A 13,618-nucleotide genomic window follows, 5' to 3' on the forward strand; every position below is an offset into this window, starting at 1 on the left:
TTAAGTCTTCTTAAAATGCATCTGCCACTAGTTATGTGAACCCAATCTTGAGCCTACTTTTCTTAAGGAAAGTCAGCTTATGAGATCACCCAGCAGTGTGTGTGTGTGTGTGTGTGTGTGTGTGTGTGTGTGTGTGTGTGTGTGTGTGTGTGTGGTGTATACCTCTATCAACTGCGCAATGACTGGACTAATATGAACCAAATAGGGTAAAATTATAGAAACACATAGAGATGGCATAGTTTGTAATGATTTCATCCACCCTGATTCAAGATGACGGATGCATGAAGATTTGAGGCACAAGTGGGCTAACTTGTGAACCACCTAACCGAGTTGAACTAAATTTGCTATAGGTGTAGGGACACACTGGGATGGCTCAAGGGCATAGTTTGTAAAGATGTAATCCACTCTGATTCAAAATGGTGGATGCATGAATGTTTGAGGTGCAAGTGAGATAATTAGTAGACCTAACTGACTGGAAACAAATTTGGTACAGTTGTAATGAATGACACATAGAGACACCTCAGTGGCATAGATTGTGATGATATTATCCACTCCAATTCGAGATGTTAGATGCATAAAGATTTGAGGCGCAAGCAGGCTAACTTGTGAACCACTTAACTCAGGGCTGATCAACTTTGGCCCTCCTGTAGATATTGGCCTACAAATTCCATAATCCCTAGCTATTGGCCACTTGTGGCTGGGGATTATGAAAGTTGTAGTCCAAAAACAGCTGGGGGGCCAAAGTTGAACAGGCCTAACCTAACTGATTTGAACCAAATTTGGAAAAGTTGTAGGGACACATAGGGACACCTCGACAGCGTAGTGTGTGATTCACCCCATTCAAGATGGTAGACGCATGAATATTTAAGGTGTAACTGGGCTAACTTATGAACCGCCTAACTGATTTGAACCAAATTTGCTACAGCTGTAGGGACACATAGGGACGGCTCAAGGGCACAGTTTGTAATGATGTCATCTACCCTGATTCAAGATGGCAGATATATGAACATTTGAAGCGCAAGTCAGCTAATTTGTGGACCACCTAACTGATTTGGGCCAAATTTGCTACAGTTGTAGTGAATGACACAGAGGGACACCTCAATGGCCATAGTTCATAATGATGTGATCCACCCCAGGACAAGATGTGGGTGCAAGAACATTTGAGGCACAAGTGGGCTAACTTGTGAACCTCCTAATGTAATTGAACTAAATTTCCTATAGGTGTAGGGACACATAGGGACGGCTCAAGGGTGTAGTTTGTGATGATGTCATCCACCCCAATTCAAGATAGTGGATGTGTGAACATTTAAGGCTGAAGTGGGCTAACGTGAGGATGGTAATTATCAATTAAGATTATAGTGAAAGGAAAGAAGGCAGATTAGTTCTTACCAGAACAACTTGTTATCTTTTGAATTGCTGACCTATTTGCCTTCTGTGAAGAATAATTTCTGAAATAGATTTTCTGTATGAATGAAGTAGAAATTGTGTTAATTCTTTAGTTTTAGTTTGTGTTAATTCTTTAGTGACAAAGACTTGCCACCTGTTCCGTGTTTCAAGGAACTGTTCCTTATTTAGGATTAAAATATAGTGTTGCTTTTCATTTTAATAAGGAACAAACTTTTTTAAATTGCTTTTGTTACTTTTTTAATGTTGTGGATATGCCAGGGCCACTGACTGCAGTGGACAGAATGACAGGAGGGTGGCTTCACTTTGTAGGCCTCTAGAAAAAAATGTCTCCTGCCCTGTGGGCCAGATAGAGGACCACACTGTGATCCCATGAAACTCCCATGAATCTTTGGAGCCCAAATTTCACGCTTGTCCTGTAAGCAGTGAGAGAGAGGCTTAGCCTTGTGGAACAGAGTAGCCTGGCCTGTACAGACTCTCTCCCCACACCACCTTTTGGCTGCATACTGTCATCAGGGCATCTTCCTCCATTCAGCCTCCAACAACAACAAAAAGGCAGACAAATGCAGAAATATAGTGAAGAATAGGGAAATGAGTTTTGTTGGTTTTAATATATTACAGTATATTTTTACAAAGTACTGTTAATGTTCTGACGTGATATGCAATTTAATTAAAGTCTTACAGTGAGTTATTTATTTTGGAGCTTTTCAGGTAACAAGCCTAGGCTACTGTAAAAAATTACTAGTTATAGTCATAGGGATGCCATGGGATGTGGTAATGGCCACCAGCTTGGATGGCTTTAAAAGGGGCTTAGACAAATTCATGGAGGACAGGTCTATCAATGGCTGCTAGTCTGGTGGCTTTGGGCCACCTCCAGCTTCAGAGGCACGATGCCTCTCAATACCAGTTGCAGGGGAACAACACAGGGGAGAGGACATGCATATTCCTCTTGCCTGTTGGCTCCCCAGAGGCATCTGGTGGGCCACTGTGTGAAACAGGATGCGGGACTAGATGGGCCTTGGGCCTGATCCAGCAGGGCTGTTCTTATGTTCTTAGTAATGCAAGTAGAGTGCTCTTACCCCCTTTCTTCACTTAGTCCCTGTATTATTTTACATTTTTCATTTACAATGAGTATGCATTTCAAAACTTTTGAGAATACATTGGAGTACGTTGCCAAATTATTCTAATATACTTCCCACTGTCTGTTTGCAGCATCTAGTATTGAGAGGTATATAGTGCTAAATGAAATGGAGGTACTTGCCCAATTGCTCTTGGTGTTCCATTTTTTCTAAAGGATTAATGTCCATTTTCTAATAGAGCAGAATTGGCCTACTCTCTTTAGTTATTATTTAATTCTGAAAATCACCTGCTAAATTTATGTTAAGCTGCAGAATATAATCTTGTACATGCTTAAGCAATATAAGGAGCTAGCATGGTGTAGAAGTTAGAGTGGGGAGATCCGAGTTCAAATCCCTATTCAACCATTATACTTGCTGGTTGATTCTGGGCCAGTCACCTCTCTCTCAGCCTAACCTATCTTACAGGATAATTGTGAGGAGAAACATAACTACGTATACCACTCTGGTCTTTTTGGAGGAAAAGCAGAATATAAATGTAAAACAAGTTGTTCTAGTAAGAACTAATCAGCCTACTTTCCTTTCACTGTTTCTAAAACTGGACTAAATTTGGTTCCAATCGAGGTCTTCAAGTTAGATCTCTTGCACCTCAAATGTTCATGTGCCCACCATCTTGGATCAAGGTGGATGACATCATTACAAACTACACCATTGAGACGTCCCTATGTGTCACTCACTACAACTGTACCCAATTTGATTCAAATTGGTTAGACAATCCTCAAGTTAGTGCACTTGTGCCTCAAAAGTTCACATGTCCACCATCTTGGATCAGGGTGGATGACATCATCACAAACGACACCATTGGGACATCCCTAAGTGTCCATAAAGCTGTAGCAAATTTGGTTCAAATCAGTTAGACTGACCACAAGTTAGTGCACTTGCGCCTCAAAGGTTTACGTGTCTGCAATCTTGAATTGAGTTGGATGACATCATCACAATCTATATCGTTGAGGTGTTCCTATATGTCCCTACAGCTGTACCAAAGTAGGATAATAAAAATACAGGTTGTCCTCCTGTAAAATATGTCCTCGGGAACATATTTTCAGCAGGCACAGTGAGCTTCAGAGGGAAGAAGAGATTGGTGAAAATCACCCCTCACTTCTCTCACAATGGCACACCTTTAATCTGGATGTCAGCATTGCTGTACCAACATAATAATGCTACTCTGGATGTCAGCCAAGATGTTGATAACACATTCAGATTTAATTTCAAACAGCAACTATTGTCATCAAAAACTCACAAGACATGTGTTTGTCAAAACCATAGGTCATAACAAATATTAAAAATAACACATGTATAATACCACAAAATATGCATTTAACCTTTTTAAAAGAACGCTTTGTAATTAAAAATATCTGATTTAAAATGTTGAAATATATTTATTTTCAGTCATTGGTTTATATCTACCCTGTAAGAAAAATGTTGTAATGATTTTACATTTACGACTAAGACACAAGGAATAACCACTCAAGGGCTTATCAGCCAATCTATATCACTTGGATTTCTGTTCATCTAGTTCATCTTTCCTCCAAATGATACTAGCTTGCTGCATTATTGCAAATTAAAAGTTTTTTGTCCTGTATGCATCTGTGTAAATCCAACTTCCCCTTCCATTAGCTCAGTTTTCTTTTCTTTTTAAATACAATTTTCTGTACATGCCTTGGATAGAAAAGATGAGTCAATATCTTTTTGCTTTAGAGTGTCATCCCTGGGCAAAAAATTGAAAAGAGAAATATTTACTTCCTTCCATGTATCTCCAAAGGCTTTCTTTTACAACAGGTAAAATATTGCATTGGCAGTATCTAAAAATAAAATATTTTGCTTCATTGCTATCTTATTAATAATACCCTGATAAGTACAAACTCTCAAAAATGCAAGTTATAAAAGGTATTGGTTAAATATTTTAAATAAGTCTTCATCATATTATTCTGAGTGGTGTCAAATACAATTTTTATTTTAAAAAGATTGTAGTTGGAATTTAATCTTTGAAAATATTAATAACAGCTTACAGCAGGTAGGCTATAAAATAACACTGTATGCTGTCTATTTAGTTTCTGGTTGAAAAAGCACAGCAGTACTTTAGTTCATTACCTTTGAAAAAAACAGTAACAAGATAATACAGCTGCCTCTGATTAAGATGTAAATTCTTTCTAATTAGAATGTAAATTCTTACATTTAAATGAAGACATCAATTGTCAGGATGCCATATGATATCTTATTCCACCTTGCGTGAATGAAGCCCTCACTGTTCATCTATGGCACTAAAATAGTTTTGCAATCCCTTTGTTCTCTGATTCTTGTAATATTCTCTCTTCATGTTCCCTTTTCACATTGCTTTTGTTTGTTTTCCCCCTTGCATCTGATATTGTTGTGTCTTGGGATTTTGCAGAAATTTGGAATGAAAATTGAGTTCAGTCAGTGCCAGTATTTGCTTGTGCCTCAATTACTTCTGCTGAATTTTCCTCAATGCAAATCAGGCAGGTTGCATAAAGTAGTGCATGTATTTGAAATAATTAATTTTCCGTAAAATGATGGAGCAAGTCCAATCAACCTTCATAAAATCTAAATAAAAGAATAAAGAATTAGAAATTAATTAACTTTTTTGTGTTGGTGATACTTTATTATGAGAGGTGCAAGGTAGCAATAAGAAGTTTTTCTGTTGAGTCTAACTTCTTCATCAAATGTGGACAATAACCTTTTGGCACTATCATCAAACAGAAATGGAGAGGATTTTTTTAAAGTAATTCACACGAGCAAATATTTCTGTGGGGTTTTTTTGTGTTTTTTTTAGGCTCATAAGGAGAAATGAGTTCAGAAAGACTCAGTATTTTAAGCTTTACAAATTTTATATAGTTTTTAAGATATATAAACAAAGTGTAAACTTAAATGTTGTTTAAATAGTAAACTCCAAAGAACCGTGATAGGCATCACAATCTTAAACATGCTTATTTGGGAGTAAGACACTATGCAAACATTTAGAGTCCACCCATGATGCAGTCCTGCACAGGGGAGTACCATCTCAAAAGGCTTGTGATGTACTGCTTATTTTCTTATGTTAACACTCCCTCTCTGTGGAAAACAAGCATATCAGAGAGAAGGTTAGAGTGTGTCCCTGATATTCTTTCGAATTAGTTACCTCTTGTATCCCTTCTCTGGTGTGTGAAATTCTGTGTAAAACTTCACCATAGGTGGCTCTGAGCATTTGAATCACTCTGTAATTTCATTTCTTTGTTTTTATGTTGTTGTTGCCAACTATATAAAGAGGTGCTGTGTGCAAAGTACGACAATATTTAGCAATCCAGAGTCCTGCTGCACCGGGGCAGGGAGGCAATTCTTGCCTATCTCTCCTTCTCCCAGAAGCGCTCTTAAACATTCAATAATAGGTCCCTGAGGGCCACATGATCCTCAGGACTATATTTATGAATGTTAAAGAATGCTTCTGGGAGGAGAGAGTAATGGAAATTATCCCCCATCCACACAGTAAGACTTTGCATACAGCACCTCTGCACTGTTAGTGAGGATGTCAACAATGTTATTATACACAACATATTTCAGAAAATATTTATTTCTAATATAATAAAATTACAAGGTTCCAGTTGAAAGGTTCAGAAGAAACTGGAGGACATAAGTAAATGGCCATGCTGGCAGAATAACCAAATTTATAAGATAGTTGGAAAACTTATTGGTTGCAAATTAAACAACTGGCATAGCTGCTGCTTGGGGTCTACAATGCTTCTTGTAATAGTACCACTGAGGAAGGCCTATTCTTAGGCCAAAATGCATTTGGAGGAAAGACATTCCCCATATGTGGCTCCCAATGGATATCAGTGTCCCATAGGATCTGAATTCCATATAAGCATCTAATTTAAGGACAACTAGACTTTCCTTCAATTTATACTGGACTTCTAGCCAATGGGAAGTTTGACTCATGGAGGACTGACCTACAAGTCATGAGATTTCTTGCATATTTATTTTGGGGATCTTGGCAGCAAGGCTGATTGTAAATTTTTATTATATAAATATGTGGTTTTATATTTGTTACCTATGTGCTTTTACTGTTTTACACATATTGTCCACATTAATGTGCTATAGGAGAGTGCTTATTAAATGTTTTTCTATATTATTTTTCATTCCCATGGTTTTTAGAGATCCTGCATATTCCCACTATTTATAACTTCTATAACTTTTTTTACCAGCCACGCATGCTTTTTTAATACTTAAGTATCTAGGTCATTAGACAGTGGTGGGTTCATCAGCATTTTAGCCATCTCCAAATCTTGAAAAGCCATTCTTTGTAGATAAAACTGCAAACTACCATTGTCATGTCTGGATAATTGTGAGAGTTAGTAAGCAGTTGAAGATGAAGTACTCTGGTGGAGTTGGCAACTATAATCAGTTTCATTAATTTCAGTAGAACTTTTTAAATTCTGCTTGAAATACAATGAAGTGTACTTAGGATCAAAATTCAAGGCATTAACAATTAAAGATATAAATAAAATTTGGTGATCTAGAAACAATGGCTGACATCCAGACTATCATTGTGCAAGTGCAGCAGTGCTGGGTTCCAGAAAACTATTGTACTGTTGTGCAAACAGCAGAAAACGCTGTTTTCAGCAACCCACCGTTATCTCTGAAGCCCATTGTGCATCACAAAAATGTGACCCCTTCGAGAGAAGGGGAGATTGTAAAAAACCAATCCTCCTGCTCACGTGGCAGTGCAGCAGACTCTGCAGCTCAGCACTGCAGCAGCAGCAGTGCTAGTCTGAATGTCTGCCAGTACATCCTCTGCCAGTCAGCCCGCTTCTCCCCCCCACCGCCCAGCCCACTCCCCCACTGCTTGCCCGTGGCTTCCGGCTGGTGGGCTGGCCAGCTGGCCGGCCCACTTCTTCTCTACCCCCCCACCTGGCCTGGCACTTTCTGGCTGGCCAGCTGGCCGGAAAGCCAGCCCACCACCTCCTCCCCACCATCCGCCACCTCCTCCCACCCGCCAATTCCTGGCAGCGGGGCCAGCCCACCACCACCTGCTCCGGCCAGCCGGGCAGCCTGCCGCTGCCTGCTCTCAGCAGCTGGGTAGCCCACCACCACCACCTGCTGCTCCCGGCAGCCAGGCTGGCCCGCCGCCTGCTGCTGCTCCTGCTGGCCAGGTGGCCTGCCACAGCCTGTTCCCAGCAGCTGGGCCGGCCCGCCGCCTGCTCCCGCCAGCTGGGCAGCCCACCGGCATCGCTATTTTCTCCTCCGTCCCTGTCACTAATCGGCAGCTGCTCATGAACTCTCGTGAGAGCTGCCACACATCGGATTAGAGACAGGTATGCCTAGGACAAATAAATATATAGATAATGTGATTCTGTGTGGCAAACATGGTCATGTTCTGCGTAATAGAGTAGAAACTTAGCCCAGAATAGAAATGGTAATTGTAATGTTAAGCATAAGAAAACATTTGGCACCAAATTTTACAAAGTAAGATACCTAAGACTGCTGTCCCATTAATAGGCTGCCATCAGAGTTTTTTGCTTAATTAATGCCCTTCATAGTAAGTATTAATATTATTCTAAAACCCTGAACACATCTTTGTAGATGTGGCACTCCATAAGCACGCTTTTCTTCATTTTTTAAGGACTTAAAAATAGACTAAGGAGTTAATGCATAAAGTGGGACCCTCGTTTTCTAAGATGACACTGGCTTCTCAAATAGTTTCTGGTGCTTCGTCAAGTAATGAATCCCAGTTGAAAAAAGACTCCAGAGCTAATTCTTCTTTTATACTAGTGGTGATCGTGACCTGATCTGACAAATCTGGCTGGATTGCATATTCTGTTCTTTTGTGTTGGAGTGATCTGTAAAAATCTATTCAGGGTTTCAGCATATCCCTGTGGAATAGGAGCAGCAGGGGCTAGGAGATTGTCCTTGTTTAGCAGGATAAGCCATGTTGATACTTTTAAAAAAGAATCTCCCAGACACTTTTTAAATTAACTTATATTCAGCATTAGTGGTTAGCAATTTTGAATTTACATATATTTGAATGAATGTACTTGTGCAGTTGACATATGCAGAATGGAATGGTGGCAATTATGATGATAGTATGACCTGTTGAATTTTGAGTTTATTCAGTTGGCCATTAGCTGTCAATTTTGTATAGATAATTAAAGCCGAGCATGCATAAAGCACCAAGCCTTATGAAAAAAATTCAAGGATCTCCATTATCCCAACTGTTTTGTTTACTTTTACTACATGTTTAGAAGGAAGTTGGATTGCTGCTAGTGCAAAGTCTCTTTGTTTAATCAAGGGAGTAGCCATGAGCATCCACACCACAACTACTTAAAATTTATGCCTTTGTTTGTTTGTTTGTTTGTTTGTTTGTTTGTTTGTTTGTTTGTGAGGATGGGGTTCATGCTTCTGTTGCCTTATGACTCATATAGAGATGTCCATAGAGGACAGCTGGTAACAGGTTAAATTGGTTCTTGCTATTATTTTTTATTAAACTATTTTATTTGCAAGTGCATACCCAAATTTCATTTGCTTTCTTTTATTTAATTGTTATGGTTGAATGCCATCCTAGGAAAGATGAGCATGTGAACTACTATCAAATAAAATGCTTGCCTTCAGCACTCGAGTAAATGCTGCAATATTTGTTTCAAGGCTTTTACGTGTCATCAAGTGCAAATCTATTCTAATACCAAAATCCTTCTTGATGCCTAATGCCAATCATCAGTGTTTTGATCATGGAAAAGGTAGTGAATAATTTGCCCTCTGGTTATTGCATTAACATTATATGTAGCACTGAGCAGAAGCAGGGAGAATCTCCTAATGCTTTTTTCTTTTTTTCTTAATTTAGCTAAGTTTCTGCAACATTCATTCTTCTCTGTTAATACTAGAGGTACAGCATGATCTATATCATGCATATAATGTCTTAATGAATATAATAGTAGCATAGCTTTTCTTTTTTGTAATGGTAAAACAAAAGTTGTAATTTTTATATATTTGAACATTTGGCATGTGTAAAAATAATGTAAAATTGATCAACATTTTTTCTTTAAGAAAAGATACAAAACCAATTTTAAAATCTTGATAGAAGCGTGGACTTCATAGTATTTTGCATTGCCCCCAGGCAGAGACTTTGAGTGGATCATCTCTTTGGTGGTCTATGACTATGAGTTTGGATTATCTCTATCAAATGATCCAAAGCATTTCTTACTCTCAAAGGGCGAGTACCTGGAGCTGAGGGTGGCTAAGATGGAGGAGTGGGAAAAGACTGTGAAGTATCTAGATAATATACTTCCAGGGGTGAGTGATGGGTCAGTGATATAGGAAATCAGATCATTAGCAACATAGATAATGGCATTTATGACACATTTGTTGACTTTACTGTGAGCTACCTGCCTGATGTGAAGTTTGCAAGACATCACAAGTTTTCTAGACAATTTTGTGGGAGCGTGTTAGGGAGGAGTTGTTGATTGTAGTATCTAGGTGCCAATTACATTGAGAACTTAAGTACATAAGAACAGCCCTGCTGAATAGGCCCAAGCAGTGGTCCCTCTGATTTTTTTCATCTCTGTGCGGAATGAGTTTTGTTCTGAGTGGCAGTATCAAGGCAATGTATGCGCACCTGCATTCAGAATGGGGCCTTCCTTATTCAACCTGAGCGGGATCTAAAATGAACTGAGCGGACATCCAAAAACTTGTGAGCACGTGCACGTGCACACAGCTTAGAGGGAACAGTGGGTCCAAGCCCCGTCTAGTTCAACATCCTGTTTCACACAGTGGCACACCAGATGCCGCTGGAAGCCTGCAGGCAGGAGTTGAGGACATGCCCTCTCTCCTGCTGTTACTCCCCTGAAACTGATATTCAGAGGCATCCTGCCTCTGAGGCTGGAGGTGGCCAATAGCCCTCACACTAGTAGCCATTGATAGACCTCTCCTCCGTGAAGTTATCCAAACCCCTCTTAAAGCCATCCAAGTTGCTGACTGTCACCACATCTTGTGGCAGAGAATTCCACAAATTGATTGTGTGTTGTGTGAAAAAGTACTTGTGTTTATTGGTCCTAGATTTCCTGGCAATCAATTTCATGGGATGACCCCTGGTTCTAGTGTTATGCGAGAGGGAGAAGAATTTCTCTCTATCCACATTCTCCACACCATGCATGATTTTATAGACCTCTATCATGATTCCCCACAGTCATCTTTTTTTCTAAACTAAATAGCCCCAGGTGCTGTAGCCTTGCCTCATAAGAAAAGTGCTCTAGGCCCCTGATCATCCTGGTTGTCCTCTTCTGCACTTTTCCCAATTCTACAATGTCTTTTTTTAGATGTGGTGACCAGAATTGTACACAGTACTCCAGGTGTGGTCGCACCATAGTTTTATATAAGGGCATTATAATATTAGCAGTTTTATTTCGAATCCCCTTCCTAATGATCCCTAGCATAGAATTGGCCTTTTTCACAGCTGCCGCACATTGAGTCAACATTTTCAATGAGCTGTCCACCGTGACCCCAAAATCTCCTGGTCAGTCACTGACAGCTCAGATCCGATCAACATATACTTGAAGTTTGGTTTTTTCCTCTCAGTTGTGCATCACTTTACACTTGCTTACACTGAACCACATTTGCCATTTTGTCGCCCACTCACCCAGCTTGGAGAGATCCTTTTGGAGTTCCTCACAATCAGTTGTGGATTTCATTACCTGAAAGAGTTTGGGATCATCTGCAAATTTGGCCACCTTGCTGCTTACCCTTACTTCTAGATCATTTATGAATAAATTAAAAAGCACTGTTCCCAGTACAGATCCCTGGGGTACCACACTTCTTACTTCCCTCCGTTGTGAAAACTCTCTGTTTATACCTACCTTCTGTTTCCTGTTTTTCAACCAGTTAGCAACCCACACATGTACTTGTCCCCTTATCCCATGACTGTTAAGTTTTCTCAGGAGACTTTGATGGCGAACTTTGTTGAAAGCTTTTTGGAAGTCCAGGTATACTATGTCAACTGGATCACCTTTATTCACACACCTGTTGACACTATCAGATAACTCCAAAAGGTTTGGGAGGCAAGATTTACCTTTGCAGAAGCCATGCTGGTTCTCCCCCAGCAGGGCCTGTTCTTCTATGTGCGTTATAATTTTATCCTTGAGGATGCTTTCCATTAATTTGCTTGGAACAGATGTTAAGTTAACCAGCCTGTAATTTCCCAGATCGCCCTTGGATCCCTTTTAGAAAATCTGTGTTACATTTGCTACTTTCCAGTCCTGATTGTAGGAATAAGTTATATACAGAGCCTGATTGTAGGAATAAGTTATATATTATTGCAAGGAGGTCGGCAATTTCACATTTGAATTCTTTGAGGACTCTTGGATGGATGCCACCTGGCTCTGGCGATTTCCTAGTTTTTAATTTTTTCAGACAGTTTAGAACATCGACTTCAGAAGATGTAAGTTCCTGACTTCCAGAGTAGCACATTTAGAGATGCAATCTGTTCCATATGCCAGGCATAATCTTCTTTTCTCCGTTTTGTCACAACTGTTTCCATTATTCATGAAGGCAAGGATGCGTTTAACACCAGGTAGGCAAACTTCCAGGATTTCAGTGTATGGATGAGACCATGGTGACAGGAGGAAGGGCAATTACAATTATCAGAAGTTTGCCATATCTTTCCTATGAAGACTATTATTATTATTTACATTTTATATCCTGCTCTTCCTCCAAAGAGCCCAGAGCGGGGTACTACATACTTAATTTTCTCCTCACAACAACCTTGTGAAGTAGGTTACGTTGAGAGAGAAGTGACTGGCCCAGAGTCACCCAGCAAGTATCATGGATGCATGGGGATTTGAACTTGGGTCTCCCCGGTTCTAGTCCGGCACTACACCACGCTGGCTCTCAGATTATCAGATAGAGGCTGTTTAGTTTGGAGCCCAAGGGTGGTGGGAGGAAGAGGAGCGACATTATCAAGACTTACTGTGTATTATTTTTAATGAAATAAAAAGGGTTTCACCTTATTAGTTCTCTAAATACTGGAGCATCCAATGAAACTGGTTGTCAATAGAATCAAGACACACAAAAGGAAGTATTTCTTCAAGCAATGTATAGTTAACTTATGGAATTCATTGTCGCAATTGTGGTGATGGCCACTGGCTTAGATGCCTTCTAAAAGGAGTAGAGCTGATATACAGTACATGTTCAATAATATCCCATGGGCATTTTAATTCTCATGTGAAGTATGTTGGGTTTTTGTGTGTGGTACGTGGTGTTTTGTATGATAACAATCATAATGCAATCATTCTGGTTAATCAGGATATAACTCCTAGAGGGTCAGGAGAAAGACAGGATGTAGGTATCATATGAGGATCAGGAGAAAACTAAAGGACAGACAGTCATGATGATGAAGGATTTGGTGAGTATCAGGGCAAAGCAAACAAAGTAGATTCTAGACAGAGCCAAGGCACTCAAAGTAGAAGCTATTGACAAGTCTATCAGCAGCCACTTCCTGCTTTATTTTATACAGGGAATACTGGGACGCTGAAACCACTAGGCATGTGCACAAAATGGGTTTTAAGCTCAAAACTGAATGCAAAATGCTCAAAACATTTCGTTTAAACAGTGACCAAGCCGGGTGTTTCAACAAAACAAATTTGAAACATTTCAAGTGTTTTGAATGTTTGGGCCATAGGGAACAATAGGGAACTGGGAACATCCGATTGTTCCCCAGGGGTAGCTTTTAGAGACACCAAAGTGGCTTCTGTGGTAGGGAATGACAGGTGCTTCTTACTAGCCAACCCATAAAAGAAATGGGCAAGTAGATGGTTTTAAATAAATTTTCAACCTTCCCCCCAACCCCCCATTGGATCCTAAAGGGTGGGGGGAAAGGTTAAATATTTGTTAAAACTCACCTGCTTGCCCTTCTCTTTTGTGGGTTGGGTAATAGGTAATACCCATGCCCTACCACACAACCCAGCTTGGTATCCCTAGAAGCTACCCATGGGGAACAATGGGGTGTTTTGAGTTCCCCATTGTTCCCTATGGCCGGAACAGTTTTGCATTGCAATTTGCAATGCATTTTGCAACCCTGTCTTGAAAAACACTGCATGCAC

At 40.0% G+C, this 13,618-nt stretch overlaps 1 protein-coding gene across 3 annotated transcripts in view; it reads left to right on the top strand.

Moving 5' to 3' along the window:
- Window positions 1-13,618, top strand: part of ELP4 (elongator acetyltransferase complex subunit 4) — a 283,969-nt gene that overhangs the window by 230,191 nt on the left and 40,160 nt on the right. The window contains exon 12 of one of the 3 annotated variants that reach the window (XR_008312999.1): window positions 4,239-4,319. The exons of the other annotated variants lie outside the window; for them this stretch is intronic. The gene's annotated coding sequence lies outside the window, so the exon portion shown is untranslated. The remainder of the gene's footprint in view (window positions 1-4,238; window positions 4,320-13,618) is intronic. 3 annotated transcript variants of the gene reach the window in all.

This window comes from Hemicordylus capensis, chromosome 1 (assembly GCF_027244095.1).
Source record: "Hemicordylus capensis ecotype Gifberg chromosome 1, rHemCap1.1.pri, whole genome shotgun sequence".
Classification (NCBI taxonomy): Eukaryota; Metazoa; Chordata; class Lepidosauria; order Squamata; family Cordylidae; genus Hemicordylus; species Hemicordylus capensis.